The sequence below is a fragment of the Malaya genurostris genome, chromosome 3 (genome assembly GCF_030247185.1).
Source record: "Malaya genurostris strain Urasoe2022 chromosome 3, Malgen_1.1, whole genome shotgun sequence".
Lineage (NCBI taxonomy): Eukaryota > Metazoa > Arthropoda > Insecta > Diptera > Culicidae > Malaya > Malaya genurostris.
This window is the reverse complement of record NC_080572.1, coordinates 46703970-46723209: the sequence shown is the minus strand read 5'-3', so window position 1 is coordinate 46723209 and position 19240 is coordinate 46703970. Positions and strand designations below refer to the sequence as shown.

Sequence of the window (19240 nt, the reverse complement as noted above, 5' to 3'; positions counted from 1 at the left end):
TTCTGTACGCTAAGAGTCGGTTGCAAAGTCTGTTGAAACAGAAAGGCCAAATTCCACAAAAGAAATGTAATGTCATGGCTTTGCTTTTGTCTTCGCAAGTTCATTCACTCACAATCAGCCGTTACAAAATTGTACATTTGAAACTTACGGTGTATATTAGACTACATTTCTGCCAGTAACGCTGTAGGTCAAGGTCTATTCCAGACCACTTCCTACAGAAACGCTCGCCAACTAGGCAAACCGACTACGATGACCTTGTTCGGTCTTATGCCTTTCGTAACATAATCGCAGGTGGTTCAGGTGAATGGGCACGCGCCCTTTTTACACACGGCGAGGTGGAATTTCTTCCTACACATTCATGCCATCACATAAATTACTTGTTTGCTCTCCATTCGTTCGTTCGTTTGTTCTCAGCTTGTCCGAAACGAAATGCGAAAAACCACGACAAATGGACAAACAAGATATAATACTGGTCCGAAAAAAAATAAATAAAAACAACAATTCCTCGAAGGCGCGAGGCACAAGAATAACATTCTCTCTGAAAACAAACGTGACCACCGTGGATCGTGGGCTGGGTGCTAACCGAACTCCAACACCAACCATCAACGAGTATGCTGCGGCCAGTGTTGTGTTAGTGCCGCGCAGGAACGACCAAAAAGTCGTTCGCTTCCGATGATGATCAGGTGAAAGTTATTCACATACCTGTTGACCACTGGCCGAAGAGCTCCTGGTATGCTCCTGCTTCTGCCGTAGCCAAAACGGGTGAGTGAGGTGCAGTGAAGGGGCCTGTAATTAAATAAATGCACGTTAAAGGTTTTTCGGTGAAATTGATGAATTATATTTGATACGGTGGAAAAAAAAATAGATAAAACTCATTAGATATGTGTGCCTGGTCGGGCTGGTAATAGTGACATAAAACACGAAGGTCGAGGACAGTACTGTGGAAGAAATTATGTTTTTGATAGAAACAAAAAGAAAATATTTCATCAAATTTTTCCTTCTAACTCAAGCCAACCGAATGATGCAATTAGAATAAAATCAGAATTCCAATAGAATGTATATTCAAACTAATTATTAGCAGTTTGTCACACGAATTTTTTCTCCTTTTTAACCTAGACACATACTTTTCGCCGGTGGAGACTAATTAAACTGTCTGTTTTAATTCATTTTCAGATCTATTTCATAGAGTAGTGACAGATAACCATTTACCACAACCGAGGTAAGTGCTTAGAAGGGTGTGTCAAAAATAGTTTCTAATGATAGTTTGTAACTCGGTTCAAAATCTATCCATGATAGCTCCAGTATGTATCAAAATAACGGCTAGTGGCCATAGCTTAGTGGAGGATTTGTTCCACTGACTGTCGGCGTTACTAATAGTATTCGGAAAACATCAATGGTGGACATTCTGAACGGGGCAGCACGTTTGTCTAAAGAAGCGAACATGAATTATGCGGTAAATTAATCACCTAAATTTGTGCGGGGCGCACTTTTTGAGTAATGGGAAACACTTGTTGCATTTATTTTTTTCGTTTCGTCTTAGAGTAAAAAGTCATGTACACTTTGCACAAACCGGGTACCCATGAGGTACCGAAACCTCTAAATGACCTGTTGCAAGTTGCATTGCGTTACAGAAACTGATGTATATACAATTAATTTATGTTGGTATTAACACATGTGAGTCGGTTTCGGATAAGTTTTTATTTTTATCAGTACTCAACAAGAAGCCAAACTGAAAGAATATCTATGAGTGAAAATGTTAGTAGAAAAGGAGGAAGGGGGTGTAAAATCAGGGCTTTGAACACTTTGCTTGACATTGCTGAATGAAAGACCTGTATTAGAGAGAAACTAGATGCGTGAGGGTAGAAACAAGTTCCCTTGCTTCGTAAATTGCCTGTGCTCTCAGTCTCAGTTAACACATGAACTAAGCAATTCATGGCAATGGGTTCGCTCTCGTTAGTACTGTACGAGAATGAAGAACTTTGCTTCACGGCGTGCTACAAGAAGCGAAGCAAGGTCATACAGGTAATGTTTATGGTGATTTTTTTTCAGTGTAGGTTTACAGAAATTCATTTTTGAAACTAATGTTTGCACTCTAACACCGAATTTGATCACATTTCGAAAATATTTCAAACATTGTATAAATTTTGCATTTGAGCCCATTTTCAAAACGATCAATTTGTTTCTTGGAAGTTTACACTGTGTATATATCCTAGAAACACTAAAAGCAATGCTCTATAAATTAATAATATTTATCGTAACTGAAAGTTATGAATCTAGTTTTCTCATATTCATCTCCAATATGAAAACCATGCATCAAATGTTAACCTCATGAAGCATAGTCATCAGATGACGCACAAATTCATGAACTAATGCACGAACGAAGCAGCTCTCCCTGCTTGGGTTGCGCTGTGACTCGACATACGAATGTTTGTGAATAGCACTGATGGTGAAACTCTTTTGTTAATATTCGTTGCTTCAATTTGCAGGCCCTGTAGGCGATTGATAGAAACCTAATATTTGTCTCCGGACAGGATCAGTCTAGTTGACGTAAAGAATCCGACGGTACAATATACTTAACCAAGAATAGATTCACTGGGTTTCTTGCATCCATGTCGTAAAAAGGTGACAATTGCAGAAGTTTCTCTTTCCCTTCTTTCAGTTATCAGAATTTTCAACGTTCCACATCTGGTTGTTCTGTTTCACTAAAGTATCTCGTCGTTCAACTAACAGTTCTTTCAAAAATATTTACGGCAAAATTATTTCTTATCTATTTATATCTAGTTTATGAGAAAAGTTTAATTTTGTATTTTTTTTTCTTCCATGTAATTTCTTGTCTTTCAAGATTATAAATTGAATGACAAAAATCATCCATTGCGGAAATCCGTTAGTATTATAATTTTAGTAAAATAATAATGAAAATAATGAAAATAAAATATTAACTCAAAATTCAACTTACGGTTTTGTTTTTGAAAATCATACATTTTGTTTTGGTTTCTTTCAAAATAATTTCGAAGGTTGTTTTTGATGAATTCTTTTTGGTTTATGTATTTTTCAGCAATTCCAATTACTCACATTTATAAAATTCTAATTATTTACTTACCACAATCAAGCCCGTCTATAATACTTTTTGTAGTATCCAATGATTCGATGCCTTTTCAGTTCGGTCAAGATAGAGATATCCTGCAAGAAAAAATTTTTTGTAAAAAAACGTGTTAATTAATGTTATGCAGTTTATAATATTATCAATTATCAATCATTACGCTTGGAAAAGCCTCAAGAAAAAGACATAAGCAGATAAAATCTTACTTATGAAACGTGTACAAACTTTTCTTTTTATTCACGGGCGAAGAAATAAAACTGATACGGTTCAATTGAACAATATCCTTTGTTGTATAATTACATAAATAAGATCATAAATAACATTAATCAATAAATAAAGCAGAATGGAATTTTTATTAATATTGTCAACAAAATCAACTCTACTTTTGTTGATATTCAATAAATTGGTTTTCTATTTCAGCACTAAAATCAGCTGGAACGAATATTTCGTTCGTTAGGCTAGACAACAATTTTGATTCACATTGAATAGAGATATATGTTGTTGTTTGAAACAATTATACTCTAGTTTGAAATTAACATGAATCGAATGTAAGAATTTACCCACTGTTTTGTTAATTCAAAAAACCTTCATTTTTCGGCTTGTACGGTTTAACAGAGCTCTCAAATGAAGATTTCAATGTCACTATAATGAATCAACAGTTTTGCATAAATTCGATTTACTCGTTTCTACTGTAGAAGTCAATTTCATTTAGAAGAAGTTTAGGAAATTTCCTAAAGACTGTCCGAAAAAGTATGGACGCAACCAAAAACCGCTGCCATTTCGCAATGGTTCAGAATCTGTCAATTTTTATGGCTGCCTCCTGTTGTTTACACTCTTCTCTGACCACTTGTGCAGTTGTTCATTCGTTTTCATTAGTTTGTTTCGAAATTCGTGGACTTTCAGCAGAACAACGTCGAAAAATTGTGTACAAATGGTGCACAGAACTCGGACTGTCACTGAGAAAGATAGCAAAAATGGAAGGAGTAAGTGAAAAAGCCGTGCGAAATGCAATCAGGAAGTTCGGTGAGGATAATACCTTTGAGGATAAACCGAAAACGGGTCGAAAAAAAGGTCCTGCTAACCCTCAGTTGGATAAACGTATACTGAAGGCGTTCGAGCAAAAGAAGGAGATTTCAGTTTGGGATGTGGCCAAAAAAGTGGACACTTCGAAGTCAAATGTTCTTCGTGCTAAAGAACGTTTGAATCTTTGAACCTATAAGAAGCAGAAACAACCAAAACGTAGTCCGAAACAAGAAGCATCGATCAGGCCGAGCCGAAAGCTGTACAATACGATTCTTGCTGGAAATTTGAACTGCATAATCATGGACGACGAAACCTACGTGAAACTCGATTACAAATCCTTGCCGGGACCACAATATTATACGGTGCGAGAAGGGCAAGTGTTAAACCAGTCGGAGACATCGATTGAAGTCGAAAAATTTGGTAAGAAAGGTATGGTCTGGCAAGCAATTTGTAGCTGCGGTAAGATTTCGAAACCCTTCATCACCACTGCTTCAATGAACAGCGAAATATACATCAAGGAATGTTTACAAAAACGACTTCTACCCATGATTCGAAGCCACAAGGATCCTGTTGTCTTCTGGCCAGATCTTGCTTCTTGCCACTACTCGAAATCAACGGTAGCATGGTATACTACCAAAAATATCACTTTCGTCCAAAAAGACATGAATCCACCAAATTGCCCACAGCTTCGACCAATTGAGGAATTTTGGGCATTAACGAAAGCACATCTTAGGATACATGTCTCGGCAGCCAAAACCATCCAACAGTTCGAAAAAGATTGGAAAAAAGTGTCAAAACTTGTCGCCAAGAAGTCTGTACGGAATTTAATGAGGAACGTTCGCAAGAAGGTGCGCCATCTAGTCAACAATTGCTAAGTAGCAAATGTTGAGAATAATATTATGTTGTAGTCTAATATTATGAGTATGTCGAATGAAATTTGAATATCTAACTGAGACAGTCTTTAGTCGTTCCGAGAAAGCACTAAAAATTTTACTTCTAGTCTACATTTGGTAAGTGTGAATTCAGTATTCACGACAAAGAACTGTGAATCAACACTTTCCGGGGCATCAATAGCGGATATTGTTGAAAAGTTCACTCGGATAGTTCATTAGTTAGTTAGTTATGGTGCATTCGAGCATCTTGAAACCGGAACATACTAAGTTGCCCGTAAATACTACCTTAACTGTAGTTTATACTCACAAATATCCATCTCCCGTATCACTTTTGGAGTGCGCAAACGTATATACGGTAACAAGTGTTGGGCTTAGTCGGACTACGTTCGGCCCTGGCCGGCGCCTTTGTAATCGAAAACATGCTTGAAATCAAAAGTACCAGCAATAATACATTTGAAATCATTGGTTACTCCCTGAAAAAATGTACGGATAGAAAAAACGCATTATGTCGGTTGCGCCACATATATCATTACATCTCTGGAACCGGAAGTGACAGTCACTTGATCTTCGAACTAGATTCACAACTCAATGGTAGCTTTCGAACGAGCTTGTTGAGATCGGTTCAGCCATTTTCGAAAAAATTAAGGGCTGAGGCCAGTAGGTCGCGTAAAACCACGTGACTCGCTGTGCGTATTACATTTCTCCCCATGCTCTCTCGCAAATGTGCAAAATGACTCTCGATGTGGCCGGGTTGCCAAGAAAGTTTTGATATTTTCGGTTACAAGTTTGACATCACATAAAATCCAAGAAAGCTACCGTTTGTTTGGCAGCCTTTTTGAGCCTATTTTATTTCTCTCTCATGTTTCGTTACGTTACCAGGGAACTAAAATGGTGCCGCCCTAGAAATCAACTTACCTTAACAAAAATAACTTTCACTTCATTTTTAACGCGACAACATATATGTTTTTATGCACTAATCGCATCTAAATTAAATTATCTAGACATTTTCAGGATAGATTTTTGATCCATGCTTTTGAAGGCGAGATATTCATTGAACAAATTGGAAGACGGCGTTTTCAGCTATGCAATTCTTCCTTCAGAAAAAAGACTTTCCGGACCGTTAAAGTCAATGAATCGCTCTGAAATTTTCACAGAATAATCTAAATTAATTTTCTAAGAGATTGTCAGTTGTGGTTTTTGATATTCGTCACCGTTTCTGAGAAAATCAACTTTGAAGCGTGAAAATAGCCCTCTAAAACGCCCTAAAACACACTGGCCTCAGCCATTAAGCATATAAAGCATAAAAAGTGCGGATGGTCGATTGTGTGGTCGATTACGGTTAGATCTCCGGAACCGGAAGTGTCGGCCACTTGATCGTGGAACTAGATCCACAATCCATCAAGAGTTTTCGAATGCACCTGAGCTTGTTGATTGAGCGTGTAGAATAAATCGACGAAAGATGCACACACACAGACATTTTCCCATCTCGTCGAGCTTAGTCGAATGATATATGACACAGAGGAGGAAATAAGCCCATTTTGCGCACGGAAATGTGAATCAAGATTTCCGATTGTGAATAAAAAAAACCGAACACCGTGAATTAAAAAATTGGATAACAAAACTAAAATTGCGATTATTTTTTTAAATTGTAGGAACTCTATATTACACAGAGTAGCAGCAGACCATATACCTACACGCTCTTTTTATTGCGCTGAGAGAAATTTGTTCTCATTCTCAGAAGACAATCATGCGCAGGTGAAGAGCTTTAGCTACTCTCACTAAAACTCCATCGCGCATTTATGTATGTACCGCTCCTGAAATGAATGTACAACACTTTCTAGCGCATTTAGCCTAGAGCGAGGTTCGAGTGCTCCAGTCTCATAGGAATACCCACTCAGCAAGCGATCATATTTAGTTGGTCGTTGAGCGTTTGTTGAACGACATACTGCACGAAATATTCGTTCAGTTTGTTGGATCGGTTTGTTGTTGTTTTTTCTCTTGCAAAACAAAAGTGTGAAAACTAGGGATTTCCTTCAAATAGGAAGAAAATTTGTTGTTATTCTACATGAAGTAAAAGTATTGTACAGGTAAGTAGAGTTAGTTTAAAAAAATAAGTGCAAAAACTCCAGTAAAACTAGTCCAACGGGGCTCCAACTCGTTATATTAATAAATAACGCCTTTCTCCTATTACTTATATTTTCCAAAACATTACTAGAAGATTCTCTTAAGATTTTTTCTTTCATACTAATAAAATCAAAAACTTTCTTTTTGCATAAACTACCATAACCTCTTCAATTTGTAAACAATTGTCAATACAATACATTAAAATGTGGAAACCCTGCACGCACCCTGTTTGGCGGTGGTGTTTTCTTTATTTCGTAGCAGCACCTACCGATGAGTACCGGTTTTGCATTATTTTGAAAGTTTTGCCATTCATCGTCCTGTAATTTCGGAACCGGAAGCCGGATCTGGATGAAATTGCATAGTATTTTTTAAGACAATGCAGTCTGTTGTTTAATTCGCAATAAAATGCATACTAGATAAAGGGAAATGAATGTTAGAGGAAGGGTTTAGGAAAATAATCACTTTCTTTTACTTCCAGCTGGTTGATGTTGATGATGATGTTCATGCACTATTTAGATTACACCCAATAAAACGCTATTTGACAGGAACTCGATTTATAGAAGTAACAGGAGCGCTGCATTTGGCGCAGTGGTTGAATGGTGCGTTTGAATTAGCGTAGCAAAATCCTGCACTCCTGTTACTTCTGTGTATGATATTCAAGCTTAATAGGGTAATATTAATCAGCTGCGTAGTACACTTTGTGATTGGAAATATCTCTCTTATCATTATAATTATAATTCATCGCAGCATGTATGTTAATATCATTAGCTGTTTTTATTGATGATATTACTCCTTCACGACGGTATTACTGAATGAATCTCAAATACATCACAAAACATGGAATTTCGATGCAACCGACGAAATAAACTCACCTAAAGAGCCTAAAATTATAAATAGTGGATAATCCATATCCGAGAAAATTATCAAAAATCATTGGTTTCAAAATTCATTATAATATCTACAATAAAATGTGATATGAATTGATAATACTGAATATTTTTATTTACAGTGAATCAAAAACTTTGCTTATTTCCACCTCTGATATAACACTAGGGCTCTGCGAAGCTTCGATCGAAAAATTTCCCAGCTATTCTATTACCTTTCTATAGAGAAAATAAAAACCAAAAAAGTATAGTAAAACAGACGTACCATAAAATTTCGCAAAATAATACTTTTTTCAATTTTTTAAATAGAATTCACTGAAAATATTCAACTTTTGGTCACTTTCAAATATTTTTCGAAACTCGTTAACTGAAAAGCAAATTTTCCTGAAAGATAAAATTAATTTTTATTTTAGCACTTTGATATGGGATATGGTAAGTTTTATGAGCAATTCCAAAAATTAACGACTGAAAAGGTGGCTACATCAAAATCCAGGATTTCTCCGATTTGGATAAAACTATGTGCGCGTATTCAGCATACCAAACTAGTTTTCACGAATAAACGAATATTTAGACAGGGCGAGTGCAGTATCTTTATATCGTTTCTTGTACTTGTACAAAAAGGTAATCAATTGGGCACACTCAAAATATAATACACTGAAAAATAAGTTTCATATATTTTCTTAATTCGAAGAATAGCAAATAATTTTTTTTCGCTATACACGGACGTTTCAGCTGACACTATTCACAAGCATTTGCAAATTTCAAATTCTCGAAGTATTTGGGCATGTATAAAAAAGAACTTTTTTTTATGAATGATAAAGACTGCCCCAGAAAGTATGGACGCACTTTGATTTCACTGTAAATAATTCACAAGTGCTAGATATTAAAATTTCATTCGATATACTGATAATATTAGACTACAACAACAGAATATTATTCTCAACATTTGCTATTTAGCCATTGTAGACTAGCTAGCGCACCTTCTTGCGAACGTTCCTCATTAAATTCCGTACAGACTTCTTGGCGACAAGTTTTGACACTTTTTTTCAATCTTTTTCGAAATGTTGAATGGTTTCGGCTGCCGAGACATGTTTCCTAAGATGTGCCTTCGTTATTGCCCAAAATTCCACAATTGTTCGAAGTTGTGGGCAATTTGGTGGATTCATGTCTTTAGGGACGAAAGTGACATTTTTGGTAGTATACCATTCTACCGTTGATTTCGAGTAGTGGCAAGAAGCAAGATCTGGCCAGAAGACAACAGGATCCTTGTGGCTTCGAATCATGGATAGAAGTCGTTTTTATAAACATTCCTTGATGTATATTTTGCTGTTCATTGAAGCAGTGGTGATGGAGGGTTTCGATATCTTACCACAGCTACAAATTGCTTGCCTGACCATAGCTTTCTTACCTAATTTTTCGACTTCAATCGATGTCTCGGATTGGTTTAACACTTGCCCTTCTCGCACCGTATAATATAGAGGTCCCGACAAGGATTTGTAATCGAGTTTCACGTAGGTTTCGTCGCCCATGATTATGCAGTTCAAATTTCCAGCAAGAATCGTATTGTACAGCTTTCGAACCCTCGGCTTGATCGATTAGCACGAAGAACATTTGACTTCAAAGTGCCCACTTTTTTGGCTACATCCCGAACTGAAACCTCCTTCTTTTGCTCGAACACCTTCAGTATACGTTTATCCAACTGAGGGTTAGCAGGACCTTTTTTTCGATCCGTTTTCGGTTTATCCTCAAAGGTGTTGTCCTCACCAAACTTCCTGATTGCATTTCGCACGGCTTTTCCGCGTTCTGTGTACCATTTGTACACAATTTTTCGACGTTGTTCTGCTGAAAGTCCACGCATTTCGAAACTAATGAAAACGAATAAACAACTGCACAAGTGGTTAGAGAAGAGTGTAAACAACAGGACGCAGCCATAAAAATTGACAGATTCTGAACCATTGCAAAATGGCAGCGGTTTTTAGTTGCGTCCATACTTACTGGGACAATCTTTACTATGTTTCGTATGTGATGTGAAATGATGTGGAGTGAAGTGAAGCGAAGCCACAATCAGTTCAATGACTTGCCAGTAGATGTGAGTAGACTTACTGTAGCCCCGACATGACTCATCCATTCTCCTTCTTACTGTAGCTGTTACCGAAAAGCGAACCAAAAGGGTTGGGCGGAAATATAAGCAGCCACTCGTAATCAATAAAACTGTTTTCTTGAATCGTTAGAACTCAAAAAACTATGTGTATACTGCGCAGAATTGCTATTCAAGAAGAAATTGTAGGAAACTAAATAATAAATAAACGTATTTATGAAAAAATAAAGTATACTCTAAAAAGTTGGATAATTTTTCAGGAATAGGAAATATAAAAGAATAAACTAAATTTAAAAAAAACTCGCACCGATCTTTTTTCGCAATATTTTTATTTAAACTAGTTATGAAAACAACCCTCTCTACTTGTGAACATTGCAACCGGTAGAGGGATGCATCTTAGGTGGTAACCCTAATGAGACGAAGGATATACAAATAAAAATGTTTTTTCATCCAGTCTAGTGCGCATGTTTATACGGCATTTAATAACGACTAAATTCAACGTTAAAATACCATCAAAGTAAACAACCTGAATAGATTCTGTAATGTTGATAATTTAGTTTGACATCAATGCATCTTTTGTCATCTTTTAGTTTGGCATCAAGCAAAAAGATGAACATTAAATAGATGACCTCGTGTTGCCAACAGCATTCTGTATGTGTACAGTTCAACACATTCCCATTCATTTGAATAAAACCAGAAAATGTTCGGTCAATCAACAGCAACAACCCAATCGATTACGACTGACGAACGCCATTACTAGCGGTCATAATGAACGAACGCCCGCTACTGCTGCTGAGGTGGTCGCATCATTAAAATTTGACAGGCTCATTAACTGAAGCATCGGAGGAAGGCGTAAATTATGGGATGATTTTCTTGCCCCCTCGTTCGATGAAAGAAGTAAAAAGTAGGTAGGTAGTGAAGAGGTTCAAGGCAGTAAACACTAATTGAAAGGAGAGTTGAACTCGGGGCTTCCGGGCAGGATTAGATTGTAAAATATACTTCTGGTTTGAAGAAATATTCTCCAGAAGGATTAATGTTTATGCGGAAACGTAAGTTTAACAATACTTATAAATGTATAGAATCGACGCCTAGGTGACCTAGGAGTTACTTGATGATTCGATAAGGTATCTCGATTCAAGTGGTGAATTGACATGTATTGGTCTTTTAAAATGTTTAAAATTCAAAAATGTTCGGTGATCTTGGTTTTTTGTCTATACCTCAAGATACCATCCAGCAAATAGCCTTCGCAATCAAACTTACACATTTGAAAATAAATTGACTGTGGAAAAGTAAAAACGGTAGCAGATAAATCGAAAATAGAAGCAATTAACATTTTTTCCATCCATTTATCACGTCTTTACCGGACATGAAAGCGAAACCAAATGAATAGGCTCTCCGTTTCGGTATCACCACGTTTACCCTTCAATGTTTGGTACGGTTTCGGACCTCTTCAGTTCCTAGCTTCTATCTTCTGCAGTGCGGAGGAAGACGTGTTAATTTTTGAAGTGCAATCGTGGTACAGTAGTGACCCGATTTTGGTTGCCCTCTACTATTTTGTACTGACCAAAAATTTATTCTAATGTTTAGATTGGAAGTGCCGCTCCAGAGGAAGTTTGCAAATCTCTAATTTCCATAACTCACAATTTAAAATAAAAACTTTGACTAAATCTTTTAACTTTTGGAATACGACTCAATGAAAAAACTTTTAATTACTTCGAATTCAAAGCAGAAGAAATCGTGAAAACTCGACTGTATTTAATTCTATTTACTTAGAATATAACTGATGGACTAACGATCGCCACGGAAACAGTAGTTAAGTCTTGAAGAAATCTTCGCCACTACAGGATCGATTTGTCAAGTCCGGCACCCATCCTCGGGGTGTGTGTAGATATAGACTTTAACAGTTGCCTGCATTGCTGTTTGTTGAGTACTGAAGAAGCAGAACAGTAAGTGAGGCTAATCGCTAAATAACCAATCGATGGGAGCTGGCTTGAGTAGTTTAAAGGGTTCGAGTCATAACATTTCAGTTTGTTATGCACTTGCGATGCAGTATTCCGTTTGTACGCTACTTGGTGAGGCTCTCGGTATGACATTAAGTCATTCAACACGCTTAACGCGTTCGTTCGGAAGAAGGTATGCGCTAAGTAATAACTACTGTTTACTGTGAGGTGAATAATTATCGCAATTTATTTACAAACCATTCATTCAATACAAATTGATAAATCAAATATTGATGCATTTTTGAAGAGCTATGAATAACCTTGGTTAAAGTTTTTTTTACGAATACAGACCTTTGTAATCAAGAGTTAGTAAGCATAATTGACAGAAATTTTGTTTTCATTATATTCACGTTTGCTACCTTGAACAGGTTCGAGATCGATTGGTTTGGTTTTATAGCTGATATGTTCAGTATCTGATTACTTCACCGTGATTTCGTGTTGCTTGATATTTCGTAAGATGAATCAGATACAGCTCTTAAAAATAACTCTCAAATTCAACAATAAGATAAAATAACAAAACATTTATATCATATTATTAGAAATTTTCAAGTTTCAAGCATAAAACTGATTCTAGTATCAAATAGATACTAGTTAAGTGGAAGTGGAAGGAATGATTAAAATTTTTTTAAAAATAAGAAGTGTATCGAAAATAAGCTATCCAAAACTTTTTCTTTCAAATTATGATAAAAAACAATATTTCATTCAAACTAAAAACTAATCCTTTATTGTACGAAGTTAAACTTGAACATAATGAAAACCGGATGAAATTTAAGTTATTCCTTCATGAATTTTCGAACTTTTGATCGAACGCTCTTCATCAAGTTCCGGACAAGCGTTGCATCGCATTTTTTGGGCGCTTGAGCCCAAATTTTTTTGAACTCCTGCATGTTCCCAGCTGCCTTACCGGTCTTCTTGAAGACCCTCTTCACGATTGACCCGTAACGTTCGATGGGTCGAAGCTGAGGGCAATTTGGTGGATTGATATTTTTCTCAACGAAATTTATACTCTTTTCCGCAAGCCAATTTAGAATGGTTTTGGCATAGTGAGCCGACGTTAAATCCGGCCAAAACAGTGAAGGTGTACTATGCTTCTTATATAAAGGCTGACATCTCTTCTGGAGGCACTCAGATCGATAGATTTCTGCATTTATAGTTCCGGCAGTGTAAAAAATGGTTGACTTCAAACCACAGGAACATATTGCTTGCCATACCAGTACCTTTCGACCGAATTTCTTCTCTTGAATCGACCTGTCCGCATCGCTCACATCCTCGCCAACGACGACAGTAAAGTATTGTGGTCCTGGAAGGGTTTTTGAGTCCTCTTTTACTCATCGTCTATTAACACGCATGCATCTGGACACTGCAAAAGACGCGAATACAATTTCCGGGCCCTTGTTGCTGCTCGCTTCTTCTGTTTTACACTTTGTTTCGAGATTTTCTGCTTCTTGTAGGTCTTCAGGCGATTTCGCCTCTTGATACGCTGGATCATTCCGACACTCGTTCCTCCTTTTTTGCCAAACTACGTATTGACATTGATTTGTTCTTCAGGATTAGAGATACCACTTTCTGGTCCAGTTTCGGCTTGGAAGAACCGGGTTTTCTGCCTTTTCCTGGTACCTCATCCAAAGAATAGTGTTCCCCAAACTTATTAATGATTGTTTCAACACTGGCATGATGAATTCCGAACCGCTTCGCCAATTTTCGCATAGTAATACTCTTCTCACTTAGCCATGTGTCCAGAACCTTAATTTTCACTTCCTTTTCAATACGCGACATTTTGAGAACGCAGAATTTCAACCGCACTAACATGTAAACAAACGAAAGCTGACAGCCAAACGCACAGCATGCTGTGATCTGACCATAAAAAAACCATCACAAATACATGCGTACAACACGAATGTATGTGGATAGCGTATTTTCGACGTATTTACTTCTCGTAACTTTACTTTTGCCGGTTCGGACAGTAAATGGCAAACGACCTTTGCATTTACTTTCTGACATATCAGAGACTTGGATGACTCGTATCGCTAAGATGCCTAAGTTCGACTCCTCTGGTAGAAGGTAAAAGTTTAGATACGAGAAGCCTTCTGCTTACTTAAATGACCCTTGTCACGTCTCACTTTTCCGCACTTTATTCTTCACATCCTTGCTCTTCCTTGAGTACTATGGCTCTATGATTGCATATTCTTTCTCCTCTTGTAATCTCTAGTTAGTTTGATATCGTTAAAAAACCGAAAAAAGCATGGATACAAATAACAATGGATGAAATTACGGTCAGTCTCTCAGTTTCAGTGGTAACGAACTAAATCAAACCTAAACTTTACAGGCCCTTTTTAACCATTCATGAAAGTGAATGTCAGAACGCGTATTTTTCTGGAACTTTTTGTAGTAGAACAGTAAGCTCATTGATTTATTTCTAACGTAAACATGAATTTTCCTCTCTTTACCTGCAAATCGCTTGCCAAATTATTTTTTTTCAGTTTTCAGTAAAAAATGAATCTATGTATGTTGATGTCATCTTTCGAGTCGTAGTTGTATCAAACTTTGACCGAGAAACTGACTGTAATTTATCTTAACATACATTTCTTCGTCCAGCAGTTCGCAACCTCGTTAAATCCTCTCGTGTTTTGGTAATTCAGTTCTGTTACCATTCAGGGTATACTGGGTATTGTTCTCAATGCAATTGTCGATCGGAAGTTCAACTACGACGCATATTTACGAAAAAAAATTCACTTCCAGTGACACTTGATCAAATCAAGCATGTCAGAGTGAACGCGACGCATTAACAGAGCATCGCTCCGAACTGCTTTCGAACGCTCTGCATTTCACAAGCACTCTAGTAGCGACCTTAGGAAAATTCAACCATTTCCCAACGTTTGATTTTGACAACAACGCAACATTTTTCAACCAAAAATTAATTTTCTTCTTGCGGCTGTCATCAGCAACAAACGTATTCAATTTTGATAAATCCTAGAAAAGTATCATTCATTGGAAGATGAGAACTGAATCATCTATACTGAAGTCTTTTTGTTATTGAGCAGTTTTGAATGCGTAAAATTCAAAGTAAAGCGGTTTTTATGCGAGTTTATTAAAAGTTTTCTTTTTTGCTGTCAATTGTATTAGAGATGCATGTCTCGTAGGAAGAACCTTTGTAAAAACCGGCTCTAGGCCTTAGGATTTTTTTGTATGGATTAGACCGGAGCTTGATTGTTTGTTTGTTATTGAAATTGAATTTGAAATGTTTTTCGATGCCAGATGTCTATTAAATGCACGAAACTTGGAGATCTGATATATTTTTGAACGCAAATTTATCAAAAATACCGACTTTCTCTGTCTTAGACTATTTTTAAACCCGAGTCTGCGAGTCGATTGTTTTCAAAAAATAATTTTTCGAAATAACACCTTAACAACGTTTTTTGCGTTTTTGCATTCCTCATACAAAAAGATTAAGGAATCACTTGATAAATCGAATAGTAAAAATTGGTCCAGAGACTCCTATCAAAATCAATTCATCGAGTTGAACAATGTCTGTGTGTATGGTATGTGTATGAGTGTTTTTGACACAAACAAATGTCACTCATTTTTCTCAGAGAAGGATGCACCGATTTTCATAAATTTATGCTCAAATAAAAGGTCTTATGGTCCCATAGGTTGCTATCGAATTTCATCTGGATTCATCTTCCAGTTTCAGAGTTACAAAGTGAATTGTAACGTACGAACAAGTTATACATAAAAACACGGTGAGCGACATTCCAGTGCTCTATAATGGAAAACTACCGGACGAAAAAAAACCTTCATTCTTCTACTTTCCGATGCCGTGCTCGGTTTTTCCCTCCCTTGTTTGGTTCCAGTGTAACAAACATCAGGTTCCTTTGCGCAACCCTGTATTTCGAACCGTTGTTTAGAGCGAGAGTAAAGTATATATTCCCAAAGTACCGAAAATAGTGGTCAAAAACTCAAAAACTCCAAAATGAAACTCACTTGATTTTATCAGAGATAACAAAACCGACTTTCAACAAACTCAGGTTAAAATGAAAGGACTTAAGGCCCCATAGACTGCTATTGAATTTTATTTGTATCCGATATCCGGTTCCAGAATTACAGAGTGAAGTGACCCGGTGAAAGACCATAATTAGGGTAAAACCGGGGATAAATAAACTATGTAAAAAAAAGAGTGAAGTGTGTTAAATATTTCGAACTGTTATTTAGGGCAACGGTGCAAAATAGGGAAAAATTCTTCCAAACTCGACGGTGCAAAATAAGGAAAATTTCTCCAACTCTCGACTGGCCACACGAACCGATTTTGGCTATATTTGTTTCCAGTTCCCGTTTTTTGAACTTCCAAATTTAGAACATCGGAAATTGTGGTTAAAAACTCAGAGACGACAAAACCGATTCTTACAAACTTCAATCGGTTGCTATTAAATTTGATCCTGATCTGACTTCCAGTTCAGGAACTACAGGGTGAATTGTGCTTAAAATTAAGCCGTGAATAAGAGCAGCGTTGCAAAATAGTGAAGAAATCTTCGGAATTTGGCTCAACACTATTTCAATTTGCAAGTTATGTTAGTTGCTTCCTACACAAACCAACTTCGGCTATACCGGCTTGTGATCAAAAACTCAGACTCCAGAACTCACTTGATTTTCTCAGATATGTTAAAAACAAATGTTTTCACAAACATAGAATCAAATGAAAGGTCTTAAAATCCCATTTGTTGCTATTGAATTTCTTCCGGATCCGACTTCCGTTTTCGGATCTACAGGGTGAAGTGTGTTAAAGCGTACCTTGTGTAGTGGCACGTCAATTTTACAGTGATTGAAATCAAGGCAAAAACGAATTTAGTAACACAGACAATGACTCCGACTTTTGTTCATCGGATTTTCCCATTTCGGTAGTATCCTTTTATACAGTAAACTGTGTTGTCTTCCTTTCTGTCATCTCGACTGAAAGGTTCACTTAGACCAATATTGTTATGAATATCTGGAAAGTCCCTTTCTCACACACTCTAGTTAGATTATATTATTTACTTTACTAATCGCCATCAATGCCGCAAAATTTCCTTCAAATGAAATCGACTATATCCAACTGATCAGTTGACTGTGTCATACTTTATATTCAACACATACGCAATTACTGACGCACAAAAAGGACAGCACTCAGCTCTTCATCTGTTGTAAATTGACTTAGAGGACGTCTATGGAATGAGCTTCAGTTTGTTAAAGATAATAAATGGCAATCACAGAATGTACATAAATATATTGCTTTAACTTCAAATCTTCATTTTGAATACTTCGGAACATATTTCAGTGCATACTAAAAAATTATCTGTTCACACTGGCTGGCGATAATTGTCAACTAAAATGGGAACCGCCACCTTTTGTGTATTCTTCCGGTAGGAATAATTTTCTGTCTTCGAACTGATGTTTATGCCTATTCATTCGAAGCACTGAAGGTGAATGAGACAGTGAAACAAGTAGATTTATTGGCGCTTGGAACAGAACAAGCTTTACTTCAAATGACTACTCATAGTTATTCACTAGAATATGACCACCAAAGCCAATTCAATGAATTCCAATATATTGACAGTGAAAGGCCAGACATTTCATTTTCATCAAAATAATTTCATTCGAAAATTTATCGCACTGAGTCGATTCGCCATAACACCATTTCTTTCTCTGAACACTAGAGTAGCAACAAGTGTTTAACTAATATTCGTTTTCTTCCGTTTTCACACGGCTATTGATAATTGCAAATTACAAGTCATGTTAGGAACTCGAATTATGATGTACTACTCCAAAGTAGAATACAATTGATTCTATTCATACACTTAGGGAAATTTCACGTACAGTCAACTAACCTTAGACAAATTGAATAGATCTTAGATGCAGTTCGACATTGTTTAGATTGGATTTCATTGTTATCTTCTGATAGCCATTCTTTTATTTCGTGTTAATACATAATCGCATTGATTCGAACTTCAAGTAATATAAAAACTGTCCCAGAAAGTATGAACGCACTTTGATTTCGCTGTAAATAATTCACAAGTGTTAGATATTCAAATTTTATTCGATATACTGATAATATTAGACTACAACAACAGAATATTATTCTCAACATTTGCTACTTAGCCATTGTAGACTTGCTGGCGCACCTTCTTGCGAATGTTCCTCATTAAATTCCGTACAGACTTCTTGGCGACAAGTTTTGACACTTTTTTCCAATCTTTTTCGAAATGTTGAATGGTTTCGGCTGCCGAGACATGTTTCCTAAAATGTGCCTTCTTTAATACCCAAAATTCCTCAATTGGTCGAAGTTGTGAGCAATTTGGAGGATTCGTGTCTTTTGGGACGAAAGTGACATTTTTGGTAGTATACCATTCTACCGTTGATTTCGAGTAGTGGCAAGAAACAAGATCTAGCCAGAAGACAACAGGATCCTTGTGACTTCGAATCATGGGTAGAAGTCGTTTTTGTAAACATTCCTTGATGTATATTTCGCTGTTAATTGAAGCAGTGGTGATGAAGGGTTTCGAAATCATACCGCAGCTACAAATCGCTTGCCAGACCATAGCTTTCTTACCCAATTTTTCGACTTCAATCGATGTCTCGGACTGGTTTAACACTTACCCTTCTCGCACCGTATAATATTGTGGTCCCGGCAAGGATTTGTAATCGATTTTCACGTAGGTTCCGTCGTCCATGATTATGCAGTTCAAATTTCCAGCAAGCATCGTATTGTACAGCTTTCGAACCCTCGGCCTGATCGGTGCTTCTTGTTTCGGACTACGTTTTGATTGTTTCTGCTTCTTATAGGTTCGAAGTTTCAAACGTTCTTTAGCACGAAGAACATTTGACTTCGAAGTGTCCACTTTTTTGGCCACATCCCGAACTAAAACCTCCTTCTTTTGATCGAACGCCTTCAGTACGAGGTCTGTTCAAAAAGTTCCCGGAATTTTTTAATTGCGCGCGTCTGGAGAGTCATGTGGTCAAAATTTTTTTTTATTGTGTTGGTACATATGTCCCTAATGTATGGTGAAGTTTTCAGCTGTATTCATTGTTTACATTCTGTCTTGTAGCGGCTGGTGTAGACGTGTTTTTTTGAGCTCGGAGATTTTTGT

General features: G+C 36.9%; 1 long non-coding RNA gene across 2 annotated transcripts; it reads left to right on the top strand.

The window, feature by feature from the left end:
* The first annotated feature begins 607 nt into the window (after nucleotides 1-607).
* Nucleotides 608-2923, top strand: LOC131435949 (uncharacterized). Of its 2 annotated transcripts, XR_009230557.1 has the most exons (4): nucleotides 608-762; nucleotides 1174-1219; nucleotides 1297-1453; nucleotides 2843-2923. It is a non-coding gene; the product is annotated as an uncharacterized LOC131435949 (long non-coding RNA). The 2 variants fall into 2 exon arrangements; XR_009230556.1 differs by lacking the exon at nucleotides 2843-2923 and having other exon boundaries at nucleotides 1297-2114.
* The last annotated feature ends 16317 nt before the right edge of the window (nucleotides 2924-19240 follow it).